At 43.9% G+C, this 25,468-nt stretch overlaps 2 long non-coding RNA genes across 2 annotated transcripts; both read left to right on the plus strand.

Moving 5' to 3' along the window:
* Positions 1–209: 209 nt before the first annotated feature.
* Positions 210–7,111, plus strand: LOC149438511 (uncharacterized). The gene is made up of 3 exons (XR_016307895.1): positions 210–357; positions 4,776–4,919; positions 6,980–7,111. It is a non-coding gene; the product is annotated as an uncharacterized LOC149438511 (long non-coding RNA).
* Positions 7,112–10,055: 2,944 nt separating this feature from the next.
* On the plus strand, positions 10,056–23,653 carry LOC149438512 (uncharacterized). The gene is made up of 4 exons (XR_016307896.1): positions 10,056–10,320; positions 10,453–10,573; positions 17,761–17,907; positions 23,515–23,653. It is a non-coding gene; the product is annotated as an uncharacterized LOC149438512 (long non-coding RNA).
* The last annotated feature ends 1,815 nt before the right edge of the window (positions 23,654–25,468 follow it).

The raw sequence follows: 25,468 nt of genomic DNA on the forward strand, positions 1-25,468 counted from the left end.
AACTGGAGGAGTGCCTAAGACTAGAGGTGTGCCTGGACTAGAGGGATGCCTGGGACTAGAGGAGTGCCTGGACTAGAGATATGCCTAGGACTAGAGGGATGCCTGGGTCTAGAAGAGTGCCTGAACTAGATATATGCCTAGGACTAGAGGAGTGCCTGAAACTAGAGGAGTGCCTGGGACTAGAGGAATGCCTGGAACTGGAGGAGTGCCTAAGACTAGAGGCGTGCCTGGGACTAGAGGTATGCCTAGGACTAGAGGAGTGCCTGAGACTAGAGGAGTGTCTGGGACTAGAGGAGCTCCTGGGACTGGAGTCTTCAATACAGCTTTCCAGCTAACTACACAAGAAAATAACTGGAGGTAGACTATAGAAGGCTGGTCTGATGAAATACATTGTTTTTTTGATTATGAACTATTATTGCTCATAGCTTGGCCCATCTTGGTCTAAACTAACTATCTGAACTTCACTAAAACATGGAGATAAGCTTTAACCCTTGGTTCACACTTTACATGGTTTCCAATGGATCTAGTTCACATCTGTGCGTTTTGAGCCAGTGCATTTTTTGGAAGGGATCAGGGACTTTTTTTTCCTGCAGCAGATTGCATTTTGCATGTAATAGACTTCAGTGGATCGTCACCAAAAACGCAAGTGTTGAGTTTTTGATGAATGTTGTGGGGGTTTTTTTGCTTATAAGAAAGTATGACAGTTCTGTTCATGTAGTGCAACTTCGATGTGACTTTACACACATGGGTGAGGGGCTAGGGTTAGGGTTTGATGTTAGGGTTAAGAGCTAGGGTTAGCGTGAAATGTTAGGGTTAGTGTTAACCCTTTGAGGACCAAGGGACGTATTTGTCCCATGTTTTTAATTGCCTGTATCATCTGATTAAGAACTTAAAAATCTTTCTTTTTTTTTGGTTTGAGTCAAAATATTAGTTCCTATCAACAAACAACAAATGGGTCTAGCTTTTTGCCAATTATTTCATGAAATGGCTTAGTTACAACAACTGAAGTGTACAAACTTTAAAAACAAAAAATTGATTCTTTTGGCGTTCCGTAATCTTATGGTCCTCAAAGGGTTAAGGACTAGGGCTAGGGCTAATGCTAGGGTTAGGGTTAAGGGCTAGGCTTAGGGTTAAATATTAAGGTAAAGGGTTACCCTTATCCCTGATGCTAACATTTAACCCTAACCCTTGCCCTTAACCCTAACCCTAACCCTAGCACCTAACCCTAACCTTAACCCTTACATTTAACCCTAGCCCTTAATCCTAACTGTAGTCCTTAATCTTAACATTTAAACCTAACCCTAGCACATAACCCTAACCTTAACCCTAACAATTAACCCTAACACTAGCCCTTAACCCTAATGCTAGCCCTTAACCTTAACATTTAACCCTAACCCTAGTCCTTAACCCTAACCTTAACCCTTACATTTAACCCTAACCCTTGCCCTTAACCTTAACCCAAGCCCTTAACTCTAGCATCTATCCCTAGCCCTTAACCCTAACCCTAGCCCTTAACCCTAACCTTAACCCTTACATTTATCCCTAACCCTTGCCCTTAACCTTAACCCAAGCCCTTAACTCTAGCATCTATCCCTAGCCCTTAACCCTTGCCCTTAATCCTAACCTTAACCCTAACAATTAACCCTAGCCCTTAATCTTAACATTTAACCCTAACCCTAGTCCTTAACCCTTACATTTAACCCTAACCCTAGTCCTTAACCCTAACCTTAACCCTTACATTTAACCCTAACCCTAGTCCTTAACCCTAACCTTAACCCTTACATTTAACCCTAACCCTTGCCCTTAACCCTAACCCTAGCCCTTAACTCTAACATCTAACCCTAGCCCTTAATCTAAACATTTAACCCTAACCCTAGTCCTTAACTCTAGCATCTAACCCTAACCCTAGCCCTTAACCCTAACATTTAACCCTAACAATTAACCCTAGCCCTTAATCTAAACATTTAACCCTAACCCTACCCCTCACTCTAGCATCTAACCCTAGCCCTTAACCCTAACCCTAGCCCTTAATCTTAACATTTAACCCTAACCCTAGTCCTTAACCCTATCCTTTAACCCTAACATTTAACCCTGAACTTTGCCCTTAACCCTAACCCTAGCCCTTAACCCTAACCCTAGCACTTAATCTTAACATTTAACCCTAACCCTTAACCCTAGTCTTAACCTTTACATTTAACCCTAACCCTAGCCCTTAACCCTAACATTTAACTCTAAACCTTGCCCTTAACCCTAATCCTAGCCATTATCTCTAGCATCTAACCCTAGCCCTTAATCTTAACATTTAACCCTAACCCTAGTCCTTAACCCTAACATTTAACCCTAAACCTTGCCCTTAACCCTAACCCTAGCCCTTAATCTTAACATTTAACCCTAACCTTAACCCTAACCTTAATATTTAACCCTAACCCTAGCCCTTAACCCCAAAATTTAACCCTAACGCTAACATTTAACCCTAACCTTGCCCTTAATCTTAACATTTAACTCTAACCCTAGTTCTTAACCCTAACCTTTACCCTAACATTTAACCATAACCCTAGCCCTTAATCTTAACACTTAACCCTTGGTTCCTTCAATACTTTGATGCTACTTGAGTGCCAGAGAGTGTAAAGTCACATCAAAGTTGCATCAAAGTCACACTACATGAACAGAACTGTCATACATTCCGATTAGTTAAAACAACCCGCAAAACGCATTCAAAATAGCATCCAGAACACATCAAAGATGGATGTTCGAAAACGTGCTGCAAAATGTGCTGGAAAAACACATCAACCGCAACCTGCATAGATGTGAACCTAGCCTAAGTTATGATTGGAAGTTTGAAGCACTGACTGCTCTTATTTCCCCATCCACAGAGCAGAGGTATTCATTCCAAACCACAGGCATGAGACTGACAGCAGTGACCCTATCCATCCTCCTGGGGGTGCTATTGCTCCGAGTTGTGATTGCAGGCAAGTAATGCTCTGCTATGGCTTTTACTGATATCTATAACTTTGACATATACCGCAGTGGTGTACAGAGAACACTGAGCCAGTCACATCAGTCTCTGTACCAGAGGAGCTTACACTCTAATGTCCCCACTATAGTGACACACTGTTATTATACATAACATTCCCACCCCTCCAGCAAGTAATGCATGGCAGTAAAGGAGTGCCCATGGCTTCATCTAGGGGGGTGCAGGGGTGGGCAGATTTTAGTTGTTCCCCACAAAAGCCAACCCTAACCTGCCACTATAATGCCCTAACCTGCCACTATACTGCCCTAATCTTACACTTTACCGCCCTAGCCTGACACTATACTGATCTCAGTTATGCATTGTGTGGGGAGGAAGAGCTCTGCCTGTGCCCAGGCTGTGTGCAGTGCAGGTATGGGAGAAAGAGCTATATCCCTGTCCTCTGCCCTGCCAGCAGTGACCACTGTCTTCTGCCCTGCCAGCAGTGACCCCTGTCTTCTGCCCTGCCCCTGTCCTGTAAACTGCTTATCTCCCATCCTCTGCCCCCTGACTTTTTTCTTGCACCCACACATCAGACAGGCTAGATTGAGTCCTGGGAGTGCCTAGGACTAGAGGAGTGCCTTGACTAGTGAAGCGCCTGGGACTAGAGGAGTGCCTGGACCAGATGAGTGACTGGGACTAGAGGAATGCCTGGGACTAGAGGGGTGATTGGGACTGGAGGAGTGTCTGGGACTAGAGGAGTGCCTGGGACTAGAGGAGTGATTGGGCCTGGAGGAGTGCCTGGGACTAGAGGAGAGCCTGGGACTAGAGGAGTGCCTGGGACTAGAGGAATACCTGGGACTAGAGGAGTGATTGGGACTGGAGGAGTGCCTGGGACTGGAGCAGTGCCTGGGACTAGAGGAGTGCCTGGGACTAGAGGAATACCTGGGACTAGAGGAGTGATTGGGACTAGAGGAGTGATTGGGACTGGAGGAGTGCCTGGGACTGGAGGAGTGCCTGGGACTAGAGGAGAGCCTGGGACTAGAGGAGTGCCTGGGACTAGAGGAATACCTGGGACTAGAGGAGTGATTGGGACTTGAGGAGTGATTGGGACTGGAGGAGTGCCTGGACTAGAGAAGTGCCTGGGACTAGAGAAGTGATTTGGACTAGAGAAGTGATTGGGACTAGAGGAGTGATTGGGACTAGAGGAGTAATTGGGACTGGATGAGTGCCTGGGACTAGAGGAGTGATTGGGACTAGAGGAGTAATTGTGACTAGAGGAGTGCCTGGGACTAGAGGAGTACACTGACTAGAGGAGTGCCTTGACTAGAGGAGTGCCTGTGACTAGAGGAATGCCTAGGACTAGAGGAGTGATTGGGACTGAAGGGGTGCCTGGGACTGGAGGAGTGCCTGGGGCTAGAGGAATGCCTGGGACTAGAGGAGTGATTGGGACTAGAGGAGTGATTGGGACTAGAGGAGTGGTTGGGACTAGAGGAGTGATTGAGACTAGAGGAGTGTTCTCCTGAGCCAGGCATATCAGTCTTTGTACCAGAGGAGCTTACACTCTAATGTCCCCAGTATTATTATACACATGCCGGCACTTAGTTCATTGTCATGTGATGTGGAAATCTCTGTGCAGGGTACAGTTGAGAGTGTCATTGTCTTGCCTAGCAGTGAGGTTTTTCAATGTACAATGTGTACAAATGTGGTCCACCTATCTTGTGAAACCTCAACTCAGAGGTACCAGAACCAGTAGATGGAGATTCACCGTTCATGTATGATGTGTAGAGCATCACCAACTGTCCCCTCTGTCCTCTTTCCATAGACAAACCTGGAAACTGCCCAGTGTTTCGCAATTTCTGCCACAATTATCAAACGGAACATAACTGTCAGGAGGATGAAGACTGCCCCCGAGAGGAGAAGTGCTGTGAATTTTGCACGAAGATGTGTGTAGACTCATCATCGCCAGGTACTACCACCCCACCCGAATATAGAGTCTTTCCGATCTTTGGGGGGGTAATATTGTATTCTTTGTGTATTGAGCTGTGTGATGGTTAATGTGTAAAACCATGAAGGACACAAGACGAATTTAGGAAATGCATTGACCACAGAAACAGCCATGACATCAAACTGGGTCTACTCAGCCTTTCCTTTATGTATAAGCTCCACACAACCCCGACCTAAAGATTAATAAAGATTTATCATGAAATCATTGTTCTAATATCCCCCCACTGTCACACACACACGGGGCGGACTGACCATTTGGAAACTCGGGCACTGCCCAAGGGCCCAGGGTCAGTAGGGGGCCCCATGAGATGCCCCTGGTACCTTTCTCATAGGCTTTTTTGAGTTTGGGCAAGGACACAGGGCAAGGACACAGGGGCCCCATGATCCCCTATTGCCCGGGGGCCCCATGAGTTGTCAGTCCGCCCCTGCACACACACACTATTATTATAGATAAATATGGCTCTGATATATACCGTAATGCTGTACAGAGAACACTGTGCCAGTCTGATCAGTCTCTGCACCAGAGGAGCTTACACTCTAATATCCTTACCACAGCATACAGTCATGACTATTATACATTTATATGATCTGGAGATAGAGGCAACCAAAGGTATATGCAAACTTTGACTTTTCCTGTAAGAGTCAAGCTTGACCCTTCCTCCTCCTGCCTCCAAAGACACCATTTTAATCACATAATGTGATGAACAGCCTTTTTGACCAGTTGATGGCAGGACAAGACCAGGCAAGACTATGTGGTCCATAAGTACTCTTCATCCAGAGTGGCAGTGAAGAGGGAAGTGTGACCATTGATGTATTTACCATATAGACCACCATTGCCTAGACAGTTCCTCTGCAAGGGGCAGGCACTAAACCCAGTTACTAGAGGCATTAGAAGAGGATTGTGGAAGGGGAGTGATCAATGCTGTTAGTACTCTAAAATGAGCACTCATGACACCCTTGTAACGTTTTGGGGAGGGCAGTGTTGAGTTTCCCCTACTTGTCCAAGTTCCACCCAATTCCAGTATCCAGTACAAACACATATCATGGTCTCACCCACTAATGGATTTTCTATAATGTTGAATAAAGATAGGTTTGTAGGAGTTCAGCTGTGAGTGGGTGACATCCTTGCTATGGTTTTGTGGGAGGGACAAAGACAAACTACTTTAAAGGAATCTTTCTATTGGTGGAGGGGATTTGAAGGAGAAGACACAAGCTACAGTCGGGAAGACTCACAACTGTGGGAGGAAACTCTGACATAAGAAGCTAAATGTTCATTCAACCCAGTGGTGTCCACCCAATGCTATAACACAGTGTTTCCATTGGATCAGTCAGTAGTCATTGCTGGGTAATTGTGTGGGCAGGTTGGAAGAAATCCCTTCCAACCTGTAGATTGTGCCCATTGGTGGCAGTGAACCCTCTTGGAGCTTGGACTGCTACCTTTTTGATAAGGCCTTATGGTTGTTTCCACATGTAGACTTAGAAAAGAAGGAAAGAGCACCTGATTTCCAAAGAAATGAGAGTTTTAGGTAAGTTTAAATGGTGTTTATTGAAAGTAGCGATATGTACATAAAGCCAATGTGTTTTGGGGGAAATTACTTCCCTTCTTCAGGGCTGTTACTCCATGCTACTAGATGTGAAAGATTGCTGCCTCTGCAGCTATATCCGGCACTCTGTCAGCCTGCTTTCGGAAATCTTGCAATGAATATATCCAGTTTAGGAACCATTTCTATCTAATAGCATGCACAAACAGCCCTGGAGAAGGGCTCTTTTCAACCCAAAACTCATTGACTTGATGTTGCTACTTTCTTTTCTAAGTCTACAAGCTACAAAGGGGAAGTCTAACAGCTTTGGGAGGAAACTCTTATATAAGAAGCTGAGGGATCCTTCAACTCAGTAGTGTCCACTCAAAACTGAAATACAATGTGTCCTTATTTCATGTAATAACGCTTATATTTGACATATTGACTGGTAATGTGTTGGGATTATATTCTTCATGTCTGTCTTCATTTTCTCCTCATCCAGAGTGAAGTCACAGAAGGGTGGGACAAGTCACAAGATGTTCCAGTTGAAGAGAGCGATGTTAATTCTTTGTCCATTACAGGGACATTGCCCTGTCAATGATGAATAAATTATCATTCCCAATTGGCTCCATGATGATATGTGTGGTTTCATATCTATACATCTGTGAAGGTTCTCATTAATCCAGATCACAGTATACTGTAGCTAATAGTAGTTAGTCACATTTAACTGGTCTTGTTCTGTAATAGTGGAGACATTTCACAGCTCACTTACGTTGCTTCCTCAGCTGTAATGAGTGTCAGGAACCTACCTCAGTATCTAAAGCCATACAGGTAATTCAATCACCTTCATCCAATCACTACCACCACCAATCAAGGCAGATGTTACCATCACCAATCAAGGCAGATGTTACCATCACCAATCAAGGCAGATGTTACCTCTGCCACCAATCAAAGCAGATGTTACCATCACCAATCAAGGCAGATGTTACCACTGCCACCAATCAAGGCAGATGTTACCACCACCACCAATCAAGGCAGATGTTACCACCACCACCACCACCAATCAAGGCAGATGTTACCACCACCAACCAAGGCAGATGTTACCATCACCAATCAAGGCAAATGTTACCACCACCACCAATCAAGGCACATTGAATCACCGCCACCAATCAAGGAAGATGTTACCACCACCACCAAACAAGGCAGATGTTAACACCACCATCAATCAAGGAAGATGTTACCACCACCACTACCACCAATCAAGGCAGATGTTATCACCACCACCAATCAAGGCAGATGTTACCACCAACAACAACCAAGGCAGATGTTAACACCACCAATCAAGGCAGATGTTATCACCACCAACAATCAAGGCAGATGTTACCACCACCACCACCACCAATCAAGGCAGATGTTAACATCACCACCAATTAAGGCAGATGTTAACACCACCACCTATCAAGGCAGATGTTACCATCACCAATCAAGGCAGATATTACCACCACGACCAATCAAGGCAGATGTTACCATCACCAATCAAGGCAGATGTTACCACCACGACCAATCAAGGCAGATGTTACCATCACCAATCAAGGCAGATGTTACCACCACCACCACCAATCAAGGCAGATGTTAACAACAACACCAATCAAGGCAGATGTTAACACCACCACCTATCAAGGCAGATGTTGCCATAACCAATCAAGGCAGATGTTACCACCACGACCAATCAAGGCAGATGTTACCACCACCACCAATCAAGGCAGATGTTACCACCACAACCAATCAAGGCAGATGTTACCACCACAACCAATCAAGGCAGATGTTATCACCACCACCAATCAAGGCAGATGTTAACACCACCAATCAAGGCAGATGTTATCACCACCACCAATCAAGGCAGATGTTACCACCATGACCAGTCAAGGCAGATGTTATCACCACCACCAATCAAGGCAGATGTTAACACCACCACCAATCAAGGCAGATGTTACACCACCACCAATCAAGGCAGATGTTATCACCACCACCAATCAAGTCAGATGTTACCATCACTTCCAATCAAGGCAGATGTTATCACCACCAGCAATCAAGGCAGATGTTATCACCACCAGCAATCAAGGCAGATGTTACCAATGCCACCAATCAGAGGTTACCACCACCACCAATCAAGGCAGATGTTACCATCACCAATCAAGGCAGATATTACCATCACCACCAATCAAGGCAGATGTTTTTTGTAAAAGACCAAAAAAGGAGGTGTGAAATGTTGAGAAACTTGCCCTGTTCTAATTATATAATCCAATCCCATGATGCCATGAAGTTTGGAACTGATGGTAACCCTTTGAGTTATAAAGCTAAAGGTCTATATTTTTGTCAAATCACCAAGGCAGAGATGTTAAAATGACATTATATAAAGATGACAATGTTTTCAAAGGCCTCCACCCCTGTTTAGTAATTGTTGATGTAGATGGCCTATTTCACATCTCCTCAAACCATTTTTCCAAAATGTGCACCTCAGTGTCCTCAAAAGGATGTCCCTTTTCCTCACAGTGTATACAAAGTCAAAGCTTCTTATTTTAATTTTGTAGGAAGTATGGGAGGGTTAGAACCTGTTTGGGTTTTTTTTGCTGTCTACATCCCCATTAGCCACCATTGGACTATGGTATAGGAGGTGAAGGGAAATACAACATGTTTGAGTTGTCACGAAAAGGGAAAATTCTTTGATGGTAAAAACCAGTAGCAACTGTCTAAGAGGTGATTTCTCCTCACTTTGAAGGGATCTTCTCTTACTTCTTGTATCTCTGGTACAGAATGTAAAGAGAAATCTAAGCAAGGGTACATAGACAGCAAAAGAAAACCTGACAGGGATCTTAAGTGTTTCCTACTCGACCTAAAACTGAAAAAAAATCTTGGCTTAACATATGATTTAAGGTGTAGGAAGACCTCCGAGTCCTTGACCGACACCGTTTACCCTTCATTATTAGGCCATTAATTTCTTGGCAGATTGTTTTGTCTTCCTGATGTACAGATCTTTAAATTCATCGCTGCACTATTCCATATATCAAGTCTGGGTGGAGATCTTGGATGTATAAGCTTCTGCATCAATCTCAGTCTTAAATATAGACGCATTTATCCAACTTTATGAGCCATTAATCCAACTGTCCATCCAGAACATCTGGTTTACAGACCACAAAAAAACAAACCATTTATCCAACTGTATATCCTTTAGTTTATAGACCAGATACACCCTAAATATGGAACCAGAGAGAGGATATCTCCCAAACTTTCACAATTGTCAAAGGGACAGATGTCCCTTTTGGGAGATTTCCTTCTTGTTCTGGTGACAACTGAGATTTTTTTCCTCTAGATGACCATGATCGAATGATTATTATTAAGCTGACAAAGCTGAAGATATTATCAGGTATCGTATTCAGAAACCCCATGTGATAATATCAGGTGATGTCTGTTCAATCTGCAGGGTGTTTACGAGTTCACTGTCAATATTCTGCATTAACCCTCTGTGCACTATGATCCCTGTTATGCGATTCTTGTAGACTTTTGTATGAGGCATTCCGGGCTCACATACTTTCTAATACCTCCTATACCAGCAAAAGGCCAAACACTTCCATGGACTTGAATAGAGATGGATCACTTTGATGTATATACGCCATACAAGAAACCTGCAAACATTTCCTAGAGGAGTATATGGAAGACCAGCAGCTTGCAGAGGGTTAATCATGAGACTTAGAGGTTGATACACGGTTCCAGCCCTCCAACAGCTCATACTCTATACATAGCAGAGGAGAGGTTGGAACAAGAGGCTTTAATACAGCTTTCCAGGTAATGATACAATAAAATAAATGGAGGTAGACTCCTGCAAGCCTGGCTGATGGCAAAAAAATGTAGCCTTCTATTGTGAAATATGAAGATCGATTTGGAAGTTTGGGGTGCTGACCTCCTTTTTTTTTTAAGATTGGGATATAAAATCCATCCGCAGAGTGGAGATATTCCTTCCAGACCACAGACATGAGACTGACAGAAGTGATCCAATGCATCCTCCTGGGGGCGCTACTACTCCAAGTGGTGTTTGTAGGTAAGTGTGATGTTCTGCTATAGCTTCTTTTGATATCTATGGCTCTGACAGGTTCTGCAGTGCTGTACAGAGAACCCTGACTTAGTTTCATTAGTCGCTGCACCAGGGGAGCTTACATTCTAATGTTTCCATTTTAATCACACCTTATTCATGTATTATTATTATTACCTGGATAAAGTCATATGTTTTTTCATGCTTAGTGAATCTGAGAATTCATATGAGTTCTAGTTATGGTATCAAGCGATAAAGGGTGGTTTTGCTTCTCTAAGTGGAATAGAGGGGTTCATGTCCCATAGCTCCAACAAGGCTCTGAAGAGGTTAATGAACAATAGGAGTGGCGTAGAAATGGTACTTGGCATTACAAAAAGAGTCCTGATAGACTCCATCCCTTCCCAAATGTGCTCCCCCCTCCATTGCCATAACCTGCTCCACCACTTCTAACATGCATTGAGACTGAATGCTATATGACCCAAAGTCTGTGGACCCCTGACCATCACAGCTATATGAACGTATTCCAAAACCATGACCATTCATATGACGTTTTGGGCTGCCACTAGAAATCCCAGGGGCCCCACACAACCTAACTGACAGCCCCCCCCCCCCCCCCGCAAAAATATGAAAACTGTATTATCACTAAAAATACACAAATATCATTAACAGGCACAAACATAACATAACTTACGACATTCCTGCTAAATTCAAAATATATATCTGTACTGTGTTAATAAATAAAGCTCTCCTAGCACAAATCCCACCCAGTCCCCCTCCCAGTACAAATCCCCCGAAACCCCCCTCCCAGCACAAATCCCCCCAAACCCCCCTACCAGCACAAATTCCACCCCAATCCCTCCTCCCAGCACAAATCCCTCCAAATGCTCCCTCCTAGCATAAACCCCCCTAACACCCCTCCTCCATGCACAAATCCCACCCCAGTCCCTCCTCCTAGCACAAATGCTACCCCAATCCATCCTCCTAGCACAAATCCCACCCAACACCTCTCCCAACACAAATCCCACCCCAATCCCTCCTCCCAGCACAAATCCCTCCAAATGCTCCCTCCTAGCATAACCCCCCCTAACACCCCTCCTCCATGCACAAATCCCACCCCAGTCCCTCCTCCTAGCACAAATACTATCCCAATGCCTCCTCCTAGCACAAATGCTACCCCAATCCCTCCTCCTAGCACAAATCCCACCCAACACCTCTCCCAACACAAATCCCCCCAATCCCTCCTCCTAGCACAAATCCCACCCCAATCCCTCCTCCTAGCACAAATCCCACCCCAATTCCTCCTCCTAGCACAAATCCTACCCCAATCCCTCCTCCTAGCACAAATCCCACCCAACACCTCTCCCAACACAAATCCCCCCAATTCCTCCTCCTAGCACAAATCCCACCCCAATCCCTCCTCCTAGCACAAATCCCACCCAACACCTCTCCCAACACAAATCCCCCCAATCCCTCCTCCTAGCACAAATCCCACCCCAATTCCTCCTCCTAGCACAAATCCTACCCCAATCCCTCCTCCTAGCACAAATCCCACCCAACACCTCTCCCAACACAAATCCCCCCAATCCCTCCTCCTAGCACAAATCCCACCCTAATCCCTCCTCCTAGCACAAATCCCACCCAACACCTCTCCCAACACAAATCCCCCCAATCCCTCCTCCTAGCACAAATCCCACCCCAATTCCTCCTCCTAGCACAAATGCTACCCCAATCCCTCCTCCTAGCACAAATCCCACCCAACACCTCTCCCAACACAAATTCCCCCAATCCCTCCTCCTAGCACAAATCCCACCCCAATCCCTCCTCCTAGCACAAATCCCACCCCAATCCCTCCTCCTAGCACAAATCCCACCCCAATTCCTCCTCCTAGCACAAATCCTACCCCAATCCCTCCTCCTAGTACAAATCCCACCCAACACAAATCCCACCCCAACCCCTTCTCCTAGCACAAATCCCACCCCAATCCCTCCTCCTAGTACAGATCCCACCCAACCCCTCTCCCAATACAAATCCCCCCAATTCCTGCTCCTAGCGCAAACCCCACCCAAATCCCCCTTCCCAGCACAATTCCCCCCCAGACCCCTTTCCCAGCACAAATCTTCCCTAATCCCTCCACCTAGCACAATCCCCCCTCCCAGCACAAATCTCCCCAAATCACCATCTCACAGCAAATTTCCCCTCCCAGCACACACACCCAAACCACCATCTCACGACAAATCTCCCCTAACTCCCCCCCAGCACAAATTCCCCCCAATCCCTCCTCCTACCATTAATATTCCCCCAATCCCTCCACAAATGCACAACCCCCTCCCAATTAACCTTTCCAGCACAAATTCTTCCTCCCTACTTTAATCACAAATTCATCAAATTCCCCCCAATCCCCTCTCCTGGCTTAAATCCCCCAAACCCTCCTACTAGCACACAATCCCTTCATTCCTCCTTCTAGAAAATACCCCCCCACACACACACAAATCCCTATTACACTTCCCAGAAATGGTGAAGAGGAAAGAGACAGGAGGAGGTGAGCTGTGCTCTCCGGACTCTCCCTCCTGACAGAACAGCGCTCGTCCATGCAGCACATGAGACAGGATCACTGTTAGATCATATTGGATTGTACACACACATACACAGCATGATTACCGCTCCCTACTTCCTACAAGGGCTGCTCATCTCCCAGCAGCACAAAATGTGGGTAGGGGATGATATTCATATTGTGCAAGCCACTCAGGAACAATAGGGCACCCCTCGATCTGGGGGAGAAGGTAGAAACCGGCTTTCGGCTGCTGGAGGTAGAGATATCCAATGCATCAATCTGTAATTGCCCTCCCCTGCCCCACTGATTCTCCTGCTGTCCGGGCCCCCCTGTGTGCCCAGGCCCCCTACAGGAGTACCAGTGGTACCCCCCTGATGGCGGCCCTGATGACATTGGCCCCCTTTTGGAGCTATAACAACCTCCAGTCCTCTGGGAAGGCTTTCCACAACATTTTGGAGGGTGTCTGTAGGGATATGTGTCCATTTCTGAGGTCTAGTACTGATGCTGGTCAAGAAGACCTGGCTCACAGTTAGCACTCTCGAGCAGATTTGAGGCCCAAAGGTGTTCAGTTGAGCTTGAGGTCCAAAGGAGTTCAGTAGAGTTGATGTCCAACACTGTTCAGCAAGTTGAAAAAAGTTTTGTAAAGTCTCAATCAATCAAAAAGTTGCATGACCCTTTTTCAAAATGCATGCTATATTCGTTTTCCGGGAAATGTGGTATGCTGTTCTCTACTATACAATGCGTGGAAATCCCCTTCACAATGACCAGCACCTCAAAGCACAGCACATGAAGCAGGTGCATTGCCATTACACGTGTATTGGGGCAATTTGCATTTTAGCGTGTATTACCACAACACATAAGTATGAATGAAGACTGCACACTATATTGCCCAAAGCCTGCAGACCCTGACCCTCACACCTGTATGGACTTTTATTATTATTATTATACAGTATTTATATAGCGCCAAAGGGTATGCTCAGCGCTGTACAGTAGCAAGGGGGACATAACATGAGACAAGACAGTAACAATACAATACACGAGGGGTTCGAGGGCCCTGCTCTTACAATCTAGGAGGGAGGGGAAGGTGGCACAGGAGGAGATGGCAGTGGAGGATGGAGTGGTGGGTGGAGTGGAGGAGGTTAGTTGTTAGGTGAGGTCGGGTGTTAGGTGAGGTTGGGGTAGGCTTCCCTGAAGAGGAGGGTTTTCAGGGTGCGCCTGAAGGTGAGGAGGGTAGGTGACAGTCTGATGGATTGGGGTAGGGAGTTCCAGAGGATGGGGGAAGTCCTGGAGAAGTCCTGCAATCGGGCGTGGGAGGAGGAGACCAGGGAGCTAGAGAGCAGGAGGTCCTGTGAGGAACGGAGGGCACGGGTAGGGTAGTATCTGGGTATCAGGTCGGTTATGTAGTTCGGGGCGGCATTGTGAATGGCCTTGTAGGTCAGGGTTAGCAGCTCGAACTTGATGCGTTGGGCAATCGGGAGCCAATGAAGGGATTGGCAGAGAGGGGTGGCAGATGTGGAGCTCTTGGTGAGGTGGATGAGTCTAGCCGCTGAGTTCAGGATAGACTGGAGTGGGGATAGCATTCGTTTAGGTAGGCCAGTGAGAAGGGAGTTGCAATAGTCCAGGCGTGAGATGATGAGGGAGTGTGCGAGTTGTTTGGTGGTGTCTGGGGTACGGAATGTGCGTATCTTGGAGATGTTGCGGAGGTGGAGCCTGCAAGATCTGGATAGCAGTTGGATGTGGGGTAAGAAGGAGAGGTGGGAGTCCAGGGTGACACCCAGGACTTTGGCGTGTGGGGTGGGAGAGATGGTGGCGTTGTTAGTAGTGATGGAGAGGATGGGGGGGCATGGGGTGGGGGGGAGACCAGGAGCTCGGTTTTGGATAGGTTAAGTTTGAGAAAATGGAGCGACATCCAGTCTGATATGTCGTTTAGGAGGTGGGCGATGCGGGCAGAGAGTGAGGGGGTGAGGTGGGGGGTGGAGAGGACTTGTTCCAAAACCAAAACCATGACCTTACATATGACCTCAAAGCACAGCACATGACACATGAAGCAGGTGCATTGCCATCACCGGTGTATTGGAGCAAGGTGCATTTTAGCATGTATTACCACAACACATACAGTAAGTATGAATAGGTACTGTACTTTTGGCCTCCTTTTGGGGCTATAACAGCCTCCAGCTCTCTAGGAAGGCTTTCCACAAGATTTTGAAGGGTGTCTGTGGGGATTTGTGCCCATTTGTGAGGTCAAGTACTGATGCTGAAGAAGATCAGGCTCATAATTGGCATTGAAATGCATTTTAAAGGTGTTGAGTAGGACTGATGTTCAAAAGTGTTGAGTAGGGACAAGGCCCAAAAGTGTTGAGTAGGGTCAAGGTCAAGGAGCTCAGCAGGGGTTGAGGTCCAAAGGAATTCAATAGGGTTGAGGTCCAAAGGAGATCAGTAGGATTGAGGTCCAAAGCTGTTCAGTAAGTTGAAAAAAGTTGTGTAAAGTCTCAATCAATCAAAAACTTGCATGGCCCTTTTTCAAAATGCACGCTATGTTCATTTTGGGGAACTGTGGTATGTTGTTCTCTACTATACAATGCATGCAAGTCCCACTGACAATGACCAGCACCTCAAAGCAAAGCACATGAAGCAAGTGCGTTGCTATCACCCATGTATTGGGGCAATGTGCACTTTATTGTGTATTACCACAACACATAGGTATGAATAGAGACTGTACACTATATGGCCCAAAGTCTGTGGACCCCTGACCATCACACCTATTCCAAAACCATGACCATTCATATGATGTTGGCCCCCTTTTGGGACTATAACAGCCTCTAGTTCTCTTGGAAGGCTTTCCACAAAATTTTGGAGGGTGTCTGTGGGGATTTGTGTCCATTTGTGAGGTCAAGTACTGATGCTGGTCAAGAAGATCTGGCTCACAATTGGCATTGCAATGCATTTTAAAGGTGTTGAGTAATACTGAGGTCCAAAAGTGTTGAGTAGGATCAAGGCCCAAAGGTGTTCAGTAGGGTCAAAGCCCAAAGGTGTTCAGTAGGGTCAAGGTCCAAAGGAGTTCAGTAGAGCTGAGATCCAAAGGAGTTGAGTAGGGTTAAGAGCCAAACGAGTTCAGTAGGGTTGAGGTCCAAAGGTGTTCAATAGGGTTGAGGTCCAAAGGAGTTCAGTAGGGTTATGGTCCAAAAGTATTCAATAGGGTTGAGGTCCAAAGGACTTCAGTAGGGTTGAAGTCCAAAGGAGTTCAGTAGGGTTGAGGTCCAAAGGAGTTCAGTAGGGTTGAGGTCCAAGGGTGTTCAGTAGGATTGAGGTCCAAAGGCGTTCAGTAGGGTTGAGATCCAAAGTAGTTCAGTAGGGTTGAGGTCCAAAGGAATTCAGTAGGGTTGAGGTCCAGAGGTATTCAGTAGGGTTGAGGTCCAAAGGTATTCAGTAGGGTTGAGGTCCAAAGGTATTCAGTAGGGTTGAGGTCCAAAGGAGTTCAGTAGGGTTGAGGTCCAAAGGAGTTCAGTAGGGTTGAGGTCCAAAGGAGTTCAGTAGGGTTGAGGTCCAAAGGAGTTCAGTAGGGTTGAGGTCCAAAGGCGTTCAGTAGGGTTGAGGTCCAAAGGAGTTCAGTAGGGTTGAGGTCCAAAGGAGTTCAGTAGGGTTGAGGTCCAAAGGAGTTCAGTAGGGTTGAGGTCCAAAGGTATCAAGTAGGGTTGAGCTCAGTAGGGTCAAGGTCTGGGATTTGTGTCCATTTGTCAGGTCAAGTACTGATGATATCAAGAAGATCTGGTTCACAATAGACATTGTCGAGTAGGGTCAAGGCCCAGAGATGTTCAGTAGGGTCGAGGTCTGGGATTTGTGTCCATTTGTCAGGTCAAGTACTGATGTAATCAAGAAGATCTGGCGCACAATAGGCATCATCGAGTAGGGCCAAGGCCCAGAGGTGTTCAGTAGGGTTGATGTCTGGTATGAATCAGAAAAATGACCCCTCCACACCATCTGGCCTATTTTGAGTGTGTATGGACGGTCAATTAGAAAGAGACAGTCCTAAAGCAAATATGTTCTACTAAGCTTTCTTTAGAATCCCGTGTTATGAATGACTGTATGCTGTGTTTTAAAAATGTAAAGTATATCTCTAGCAAAAATATTTTTCTAATTTTGAAAGTGGTTAAGGATTAGAACTCTGTTGGGGTTTTTTTATTGCTGTTTGTATCCAAGCTGGGGAGAATAACACTCCATGTTTGTCCTGGTGACCACTGTCTCCAGGACATTTATCTATTGGGGACACCTGTTTGGTGACAACTGTTGAAAATTGGAATTGCCTTCACTTTAGAAGGGTTTCCTCCTATATGGGGCAGGAAGTGATGGGAGATCTCCTCAGTGGGACACAAACAGCACAGTAAAAACCTTAGAGGGGGCTTTTACCCTTCCCTACTTCATCTAAAACTATAACATGTCAACTTTAATGACAGTCAAATGGTAAGGCAAAGCTATTTTATCAAAGTGTTTACTTTTTTTTTTTTTTTTTAGTTCTGGAAGTGTCACAGAACTGAAGACTCCTAAAATGTCACACAAGATATCTACCAAAATACTCTGTGTGCATTCCCCATTCTCAGTATAGATGGCCATTGCTGGGAAATGCAGCTAACAATAATTGTCTTTCCAGAAGTGAAAGCGGGAACCTGTCCAAAGGAATACTCCTCCCGATCATGTATGAGGCCCACCTACAGAGGGTGCAAAGGGGACTCGGATTGTTCAGCGAAAAAGAAATGCTGTGTAATACTTTGTAATATGAAGTGCCTGGTTCCCGAAGGTAAGTGTACCTCTGCATTAAAAAAATACTAATTGACCCGATGCAGACCAGATCTCATCCAAATGTGAGGGGGGAACTGTTGGTATTGCCCATAGAATCCAATCAGATCTTCCCTTTCCTTCTCCCAGAGATAGAAAAATACCAAAATAAATAGGAAAAATATAGAGCTTTGAAGTAACATTGTTTATAAATATCGATCAGACAAGAAAAAGAAAGATACAAAGTAACATTTTTTGTAAGCATTGATCAGACGGGAGATACAAAGTAACATTGTTTATAAACATCACTCAGACGGGAGAGAGATACAAAGTAACATTGTTTATAAACATCGATCAGACGGGAGATAGAGAGATACAAAGTAACATTGTTTATAAACATCACTCAGACGGGAGAGAGATACAAAGTAACATTGTTTATAAACATCGATCAGACGGGAGATAGAGAGATACAAAGTAACATTGTTTGTAAACATCGACCAGACAGGAAATAGAGAGATACAAAGTAACATTGTTTATAAACATCGATCAGACGGGAGATAGAGAGATACAAAGTAACATTGTTTATAAACATCGATCAGACGGGAGATGGAGAGATACAAAGTAACATTGTATATAAACATCGATCAGACGGGAGATGGAGAGATACAAAGTAACATTGTTTATAAACATCAATCAGACGGGAGATGGAGAGATACAAAGTAACATTGTTTATAAACATCGATCAGACGGGAGATAGAGAGATACAAAGTAACATTGTTTATAAACATCGATCAGACGGGAGATAGAGAGATACAAAGTAACATTGTTTATAAACATCGATCAGACGAGAGATAGAGAGATGCAAAGTAACATTGTTTATAAACATCGATCAGACGGGAGATAGAGAGATACAAAGTAACATTGTTTATAAACATCGATCAGACGGGAGATAGAGAGATGCAAAGTAACATTGTTTATAAACATCCATCAGACGAGAGATAGAGAGATGCAAAGTAACATTGTTTATAAACATCGATCAGACGGGAGATGGAGAGATACAAAGTAACATTGTTTATAAACATCGATCAGACGGGAGATAGAGAGATACAAAGTAACATTGTTTATAAACATCGATCAGACGAGAGATAGAGAGATACAAAGTAACATTGTTTATAAACATCGATCAGACGGGAGATAGAGAGATACAAAGTAACATTGTTTATAAACATCGATCAGACGGGAGATAGAGAGATACAAAGTAACATTGTTTATAAACATCGATCAGACGGGAGATAGAGAGATACAAAGTAACATTGTTTATGAACATCGATCAGACGGGAGATAGAGAGATACAAAGTAACATTGTTTATAAACATCGATCAGACGGGAGATGGAAAGATACAAAGTAACATTGTTTATGAACATCGATCAGACGGGAGATAGAGAGATACAAAGTAACATTGTTTATAAACATCGATCAGACGGGAGATGGAAAGATACAAAGTAACATTGTTTATGAACATCGATCAGACGGGAGATAGAGAGATACAAAGTAACATAGGTTCCATAAACAATAAAATGACAAGCATTCTCACCAGTAATATAGCAGTATCATCACATAAAAGCCTTGTGTGCCCCATGAAATAAGTTTGGTATGTTTGTTAATGAGAAGTCATTTCTGAATTGGCACGCCAATAACAGAATCCTTAAGCTGGGTTATGCTCTCAAAGAATTTCATTTGACATTTTGTGTTGTAAGAACGTGTTTCCTTTTTTCTGGTACCAAAAGATCTTTGTTGAAAAGAGTAACAAAGCATGAGAGCAAAAGCGGTACATAACAAACGACGTCCAAACAAGGAACAGTGCACAGTGTCATAATAGCAGGGGTCCGCTGAACAGGAATCAATTGTTATGATTGGCTGTTAGAGCAGGGGTCTCCAAACTTTCTAAGCAAAGGGCCCGTTTACTGTAGTACAGACTTTAGGAGGGCCGGACTGGAAAATGTTCCGGTATCAGTGGGAGCAGGGGCGGACTGACAGCTCATGGGGCCCCCGGGCAATAGGGGATCATGGGGCCCCTGTGTCCTTGCCCAAATTTAAAAAAGCCTATGAAAAAGGTACCAGGGGCATCTCATGGGGCCCCCTACTGACCCCAAGTCCTCAGGCAGTGCCCGAGTTTCCAAATGGTCAGTCCACCCCTGAGTGGGAGTAAACAATGCCCCATCTTTGGTGTTAGTGAGAGGAATTGTGCCCCATCGATGGTGTTATTGGGAGAAATTGTGCCCCATTCTTGGTAATATTGGGATGAACTGTGCCCATCGTTGGTGTCATTGGTGGGAATTGTGCCCCATCATTGGTGCCATTGGTGGGAATTGTGCCCCATCATTGGTATGATTGGTGGGAATTGTGACCCATGATTGGTGTCATTGGTGGAAATTGTGCCCCATCGTTGGTGTCATTGGTGGGAATTGTGCCCCATTGTTGGTGCCATTGGTGGGAATTGTGCCCCATCGTTGGTGTCATTGGTGGGAATTGTGCCCCATCGTTGGTATCATTGGTGGGAATTATGCCCCACCGTTGGTGTCATTGGTTGGAATTGTGCCCCATCATTGGTGTCATTGGTTTGAATTGTGCCCCATCATTGGTGGGAATTGTGCCTCATCATTGGTTTCATTAGTGGGAATTGTGCCCCATTGTTGTGTCATTGGTGAGAATTGTGCCCCATCATTGGTATCATTGATGGGAATTGTGCCCCATCATTGGTATCATTGATGGGAATTGTTCCCCATCGTTGGTGTCATTGGTGGGAATTGTGACCAATCGTTGGTGTGATTGGTGGGAATTGTTCCCCATCGTCAGTATCATTGGGAGGAAATTGTTGGTGTCAGGGGATTAGTAGTGCCCCAAGGGCCTGATAAAAGCGAGCAAAGGGCCACATCTGGCGCCCAGGCTGCAGTTTGGAGACTACTGGTCTAGAGTGATATTGTGAAGAAACACTGAGCTCATAACCAGAGGTATACCTAAACCTGGTAGTCTACAGCAAATGTTTGCTGAGGAATCATATAACCTGACTGCAAGAATATCTCCCATCAATATCCCAAGGAGAAAAAAAGGGGGGTAAGAGTCAGTTGTGACGGGAGTGACTTTGGGTGGGGGGGGGCCCATGGAACACAGCTCACTTTGGAGGGGTGGGGAGACCCCTGTCTCAGATCCCCATTTCCCTATTATGTGTAAGTCACCCTGTGCCTGTTAGGGGTACAGGGTGGAATGTTCCAATATTGGGATGGGGGTGTTCATTGTTCACTGCCATGTGGCTGCATCCCATTGTTCTATTGTGTGTCTTGCTTGGGAGCAAACTATTATGGGATGTATGGGTTTCCCAATGAGCACAGTGGCCTCCATCATCTGTAAATGAAAGAAGTTTGAAACCACCAGGAATCTTCCTAGAACGGGCCACCAGGCCAAAATTGAGGGAGAAGGGCCTTAGCCAGGGAGGTAACCAAGCACCCAATGGTCATTGTGAAAGAGCTCCAGCATTTCTCTGTGGAGAGAGGAGAACCTTCCAGAAGAACAACCATCTCTGCAGCACTCCACCAATCAGGCCTGTATGGTAGAGTGGCCAGACGGAAGCTACTCCTCAGTAAAAGGCAAATGGCAGCCCACCTAGAGTTTGCCAAAAGGCACCTGAGGGACTCTTAGACCATGAGAAACAAAACTCTCTGGTCTGATGAAACAAAGATTGAGTCTTTGGCCTGAATGCCAAGCGTCATGTTTGGAGGAAACCAGGCACTGCTCACCACCTGGCCAATACCATCCCTACAGTGAAGCATGGTGGTGGCAGCATTCATACATACACCTACTAGGGGCAATTTAGATAGGATCAAATTAACCTACCGGCATGTCTGTGGGGTGTGGAGGGAGGCTGGAATGCCTGGGGGAGGCCCATACAGGCACAGTGAGAGCATGCAGGCTCCAGGCAAGTGGTGCGGTGGTTGGGATTTGAGCTAATGACCCTAGTACTGTCAGGTGGAGGTGCTAACCATTTAGCTACTGTGCTGCCCCATACCCCATTATGTTTTTCACAATATACCTTGTAGTGTTTGCTTTTCAAAATGGGGTAATTTTGAGGTTTTTTTCTGTCCTGCTGTTCCAGGGCCTCCAAATATATGAGAGGTAGTCAGTAAAATATATGTGTAAATTATGCTCCTTGAAAGCCCAAGGGTGCTCCTTGGATTTTGGGTCCCCCTATGCATCTAGGTTGTGAAAAAGTCTCACACATGTGGTATCCCCATACTCAAGAGGCATAGCTGAATGTGTTTTTGAGTGTAATTTGTAAGGATGCCCATGCTATGTGTGAGAAATAACTTGTTAAAATGGCAACTTTGTGAAAACAAATGTATTTAACTTCATTTTCTGAAAAACTGAGGTAAAAAATTACAACATCAGAAAAGTCACCATGCCTCTAATTACTGCAAATACTTTGGACTGTCTACTTTCCTTAACCTCCTCCTGCCTGCCATATAAGGAAATGACGGTCGCAAGGCAGTTCTCTTGTTCTGGGAGGACATCATATGATGTCCTCCCACTTTAATCGCACGTGAGCGCCCCCGGGGGCGCGGAGAACGGCGATTGGTGGTGTACTGTGTCCCTGGGTCACAGCGGATCACCGATGAATGAAAAAAGCTGAAGATGTCGGCTCAGTCATGTGATCAGCTGTGTCCAATCACATCAGTGTGCCCTGATGATCAGTGTGGCCCCAGCAGTGCCACCTGTCAGTGTCCATCAATGCCACCTGCCAGTGCCCACCAGTGCCACATCAATGCCACATATCAGTGTCTACCAATCCATATCAATGCCATATATCAGTGTCTACCAATCCATATCAATGCCACATATCAGTGTCCATCTGAGCTGCCTTTCAGTACCACCTATCAGTACCAGTCAGTGCCACCTATCAATGCCAGCCAGTGCCGTCTATCAGTGCTGCCAATCAGTGCCACTTATCAGTGCCAGTCAGTGCCGCCTATCAGTGCCAGTCAGTGCCACCTAAGGATAAAAATCACTTATTTCCAAAATTTTATTACAGAAACTAAGAAAAAAACTTTTTTTTTTTCAAAATTTTCAGTTGTTTTTGATTTGTTTAGCAAAAAAAACCCCAGAGGTGATTAAATACCACCAAAATAAAGTTCTATCTGTCTCAAAAAATGATAAAAATTTCATATGGGTACAGTGCAGGGGCAGACTGACCATTTGGAAACTCGGGCACTGCCCGAGGGCCCGGGGTTAGTAGGGGGCCCCATGAGATGCCCCTTGTACCTTTTTCATAGGCTTTTTTGAGTTTGGGCAAAGACACAGGGGCCCCATGATCCCCTATTGCCCGGGGGCCCCATGAGTTGTTAGTCCGCCCCTGGTACAGTGTTGCATGACCGCACAATTGTCATTCAAAGTGTGATAGCGCTGAAAGCTGAAAATTGGCCTGGACAGGAAGGGGGTATAAGTGCCCTGTAGGCAAGGGGTTAAGGAGTGTAGGGGAAGACTTTTCTTTGTAGTAAAAACCTCAGTGCTGAGAACAGACATTTGTATGGCAAAAACAGCGTTCAGGTAATGTTCTCATTGTCTTCCCATCCACAGATTGAGGTCGCGGCAAGAAGGGACACAAGATGCTTAAAGAGACACAATGGTGGAATTAACCCTTTGTGATCAAGGAGATGTCATCCTGAATATGACATTAATATACACAATAAAAGAATAATTAAATTGTGTTCCATAATGATTTGTGAGTGTATCTATATGTTTATTATAGTGGCACCCCATATGGAAGAAAAATATATTTGAAATATATTTTAAAAATATTCTTCCCAAATATATTGCCATGTATTTGAAATGCTACAATTTTGGCCATATTCAATGTATTTTAAAATACATTTCAATATATACAGTATGTATATATATATATATATATATATATATATATATATATATATATACACACACATACATACTGCATGTTGAAATGTGTTTTTATTACAAAATATATGAAAAAATATTTTTTAAAATACAGTTCAAATATACTGTATGTCTTTAAAAATACAAATCTACATTTTTGGAATGCATTTACACATATATGTAAGAATAGATGTTAATATAACTTTTTTATATATTAAAAAAAATCTGAAGAATATATCTAAAAATATATATATATTTAAAAAGTAATTTTAATATATATTTTTACATTTACATATTGGAAATGTAGATTTGTATTTTTAAAGACATATAGTATATTTTAAATGTATTTTTAAAAATATGTTTCATATATTTTGTAATAAAAACGCATTTCAACATGTGGAATATATATATATATATATATATATATATATATATATATATATACTGCATGTTGAAATGCATTTTTATTACAAAATATATGTAACATATTTTTAAAATATACTTCAAATATATTTTTTTTCCATGTGGGACTAAACGCCACAATCAGACTTTAATCCACATCAAAGCACATCTTATCAAATCAAATAAAAATGCATTTCAACATGCAGTGTATATATATATATATATATATATATATATATATATATATATAATATACATTTTATATATATATATATATATATATATATATATAGAATATGGGCAAAATGTTATCATTTCAAATATTTGGCAATATATTTGGGAAGAATATTTTTATAATACTGTATATTTCAAATATATTTTTCTTCCATGTGGGACTAAAAGCCACAATTAGACTTTGCCCCACATCAAAGCACATCTTAACAAATCATTGTTTCCAGGTTCTCAGAAACATTATTATTTTAGATTTCTGAGGTTTATTGTAGATGATGATGCAGAGCTCAGCATGCCCAGCTACTCCTGCATCCCCGGCATCTTCACGGTGCTGGGATTTGCAGAGCACATAGTCTTACTTACATGGAAGAAAAATATATTTGAAATGCTGCAATTTTGCCCATATTCAATATATTTCAAAATATATTTCAATAAATATACATATACTGTGTATGTGTATATATATATATATATATATATATATATATATATATATATAGTATATACAGTGAGGGACAGAAGCATTTGAACACCCTGCGATTTTGCAAGTTCTCCCACTTAGAAATCATGGAGGGGTCTGAAATTCACAATGTAGGTGCATTCCCACTCTGATAGACAGAATTTAAAAATAAAATTCATGAAATCACATTGTATGATTTTAAAAGAATTTATTTGTCTTGCACTGCTGAACAGAAGTATTTGAACACCTAAGAAACATCAAGAATTCTGGCTCTCAAAGACCTGTTACTGTGCCTTTAAAAAGTCCACCTCTACTCCACTCATTAATCTAACTTAGTAGTATCTGTCTGAGCTCTTTAAAGACACCTGTCCACCCCACAGTCAGTCAGACGCCAACTACTACCATGGGCAAGACCAAAGAGCTGTCAAAAGACACCAGAGACAAAATTGAGGACCTCCACAAGGCTGGAAAGGGCTACGGGGCAATTGCCAAGCAGCTTGGTGAAAATAGATCAACTGTTGGAGCAATTGTTAGAAAATGGAAGAG

The sequence above is a fragment of the Staurois parvus genome, unplaced genomic scaffold (genome assembly GCF_062004578.1).
Source record: "Staurois parvus isolate SC_StPar_1 unplaced genomic scaffold, SC_StPar_1.0 ptg001185l, whole genome shotgun sequence".
NCBI classification, from domain to species: domain Eukaryota; kingdom Metazoa; phylum Chordata; class Amphibia; order Anura; family Ranidae; genus Staurois; species Staurois parvus.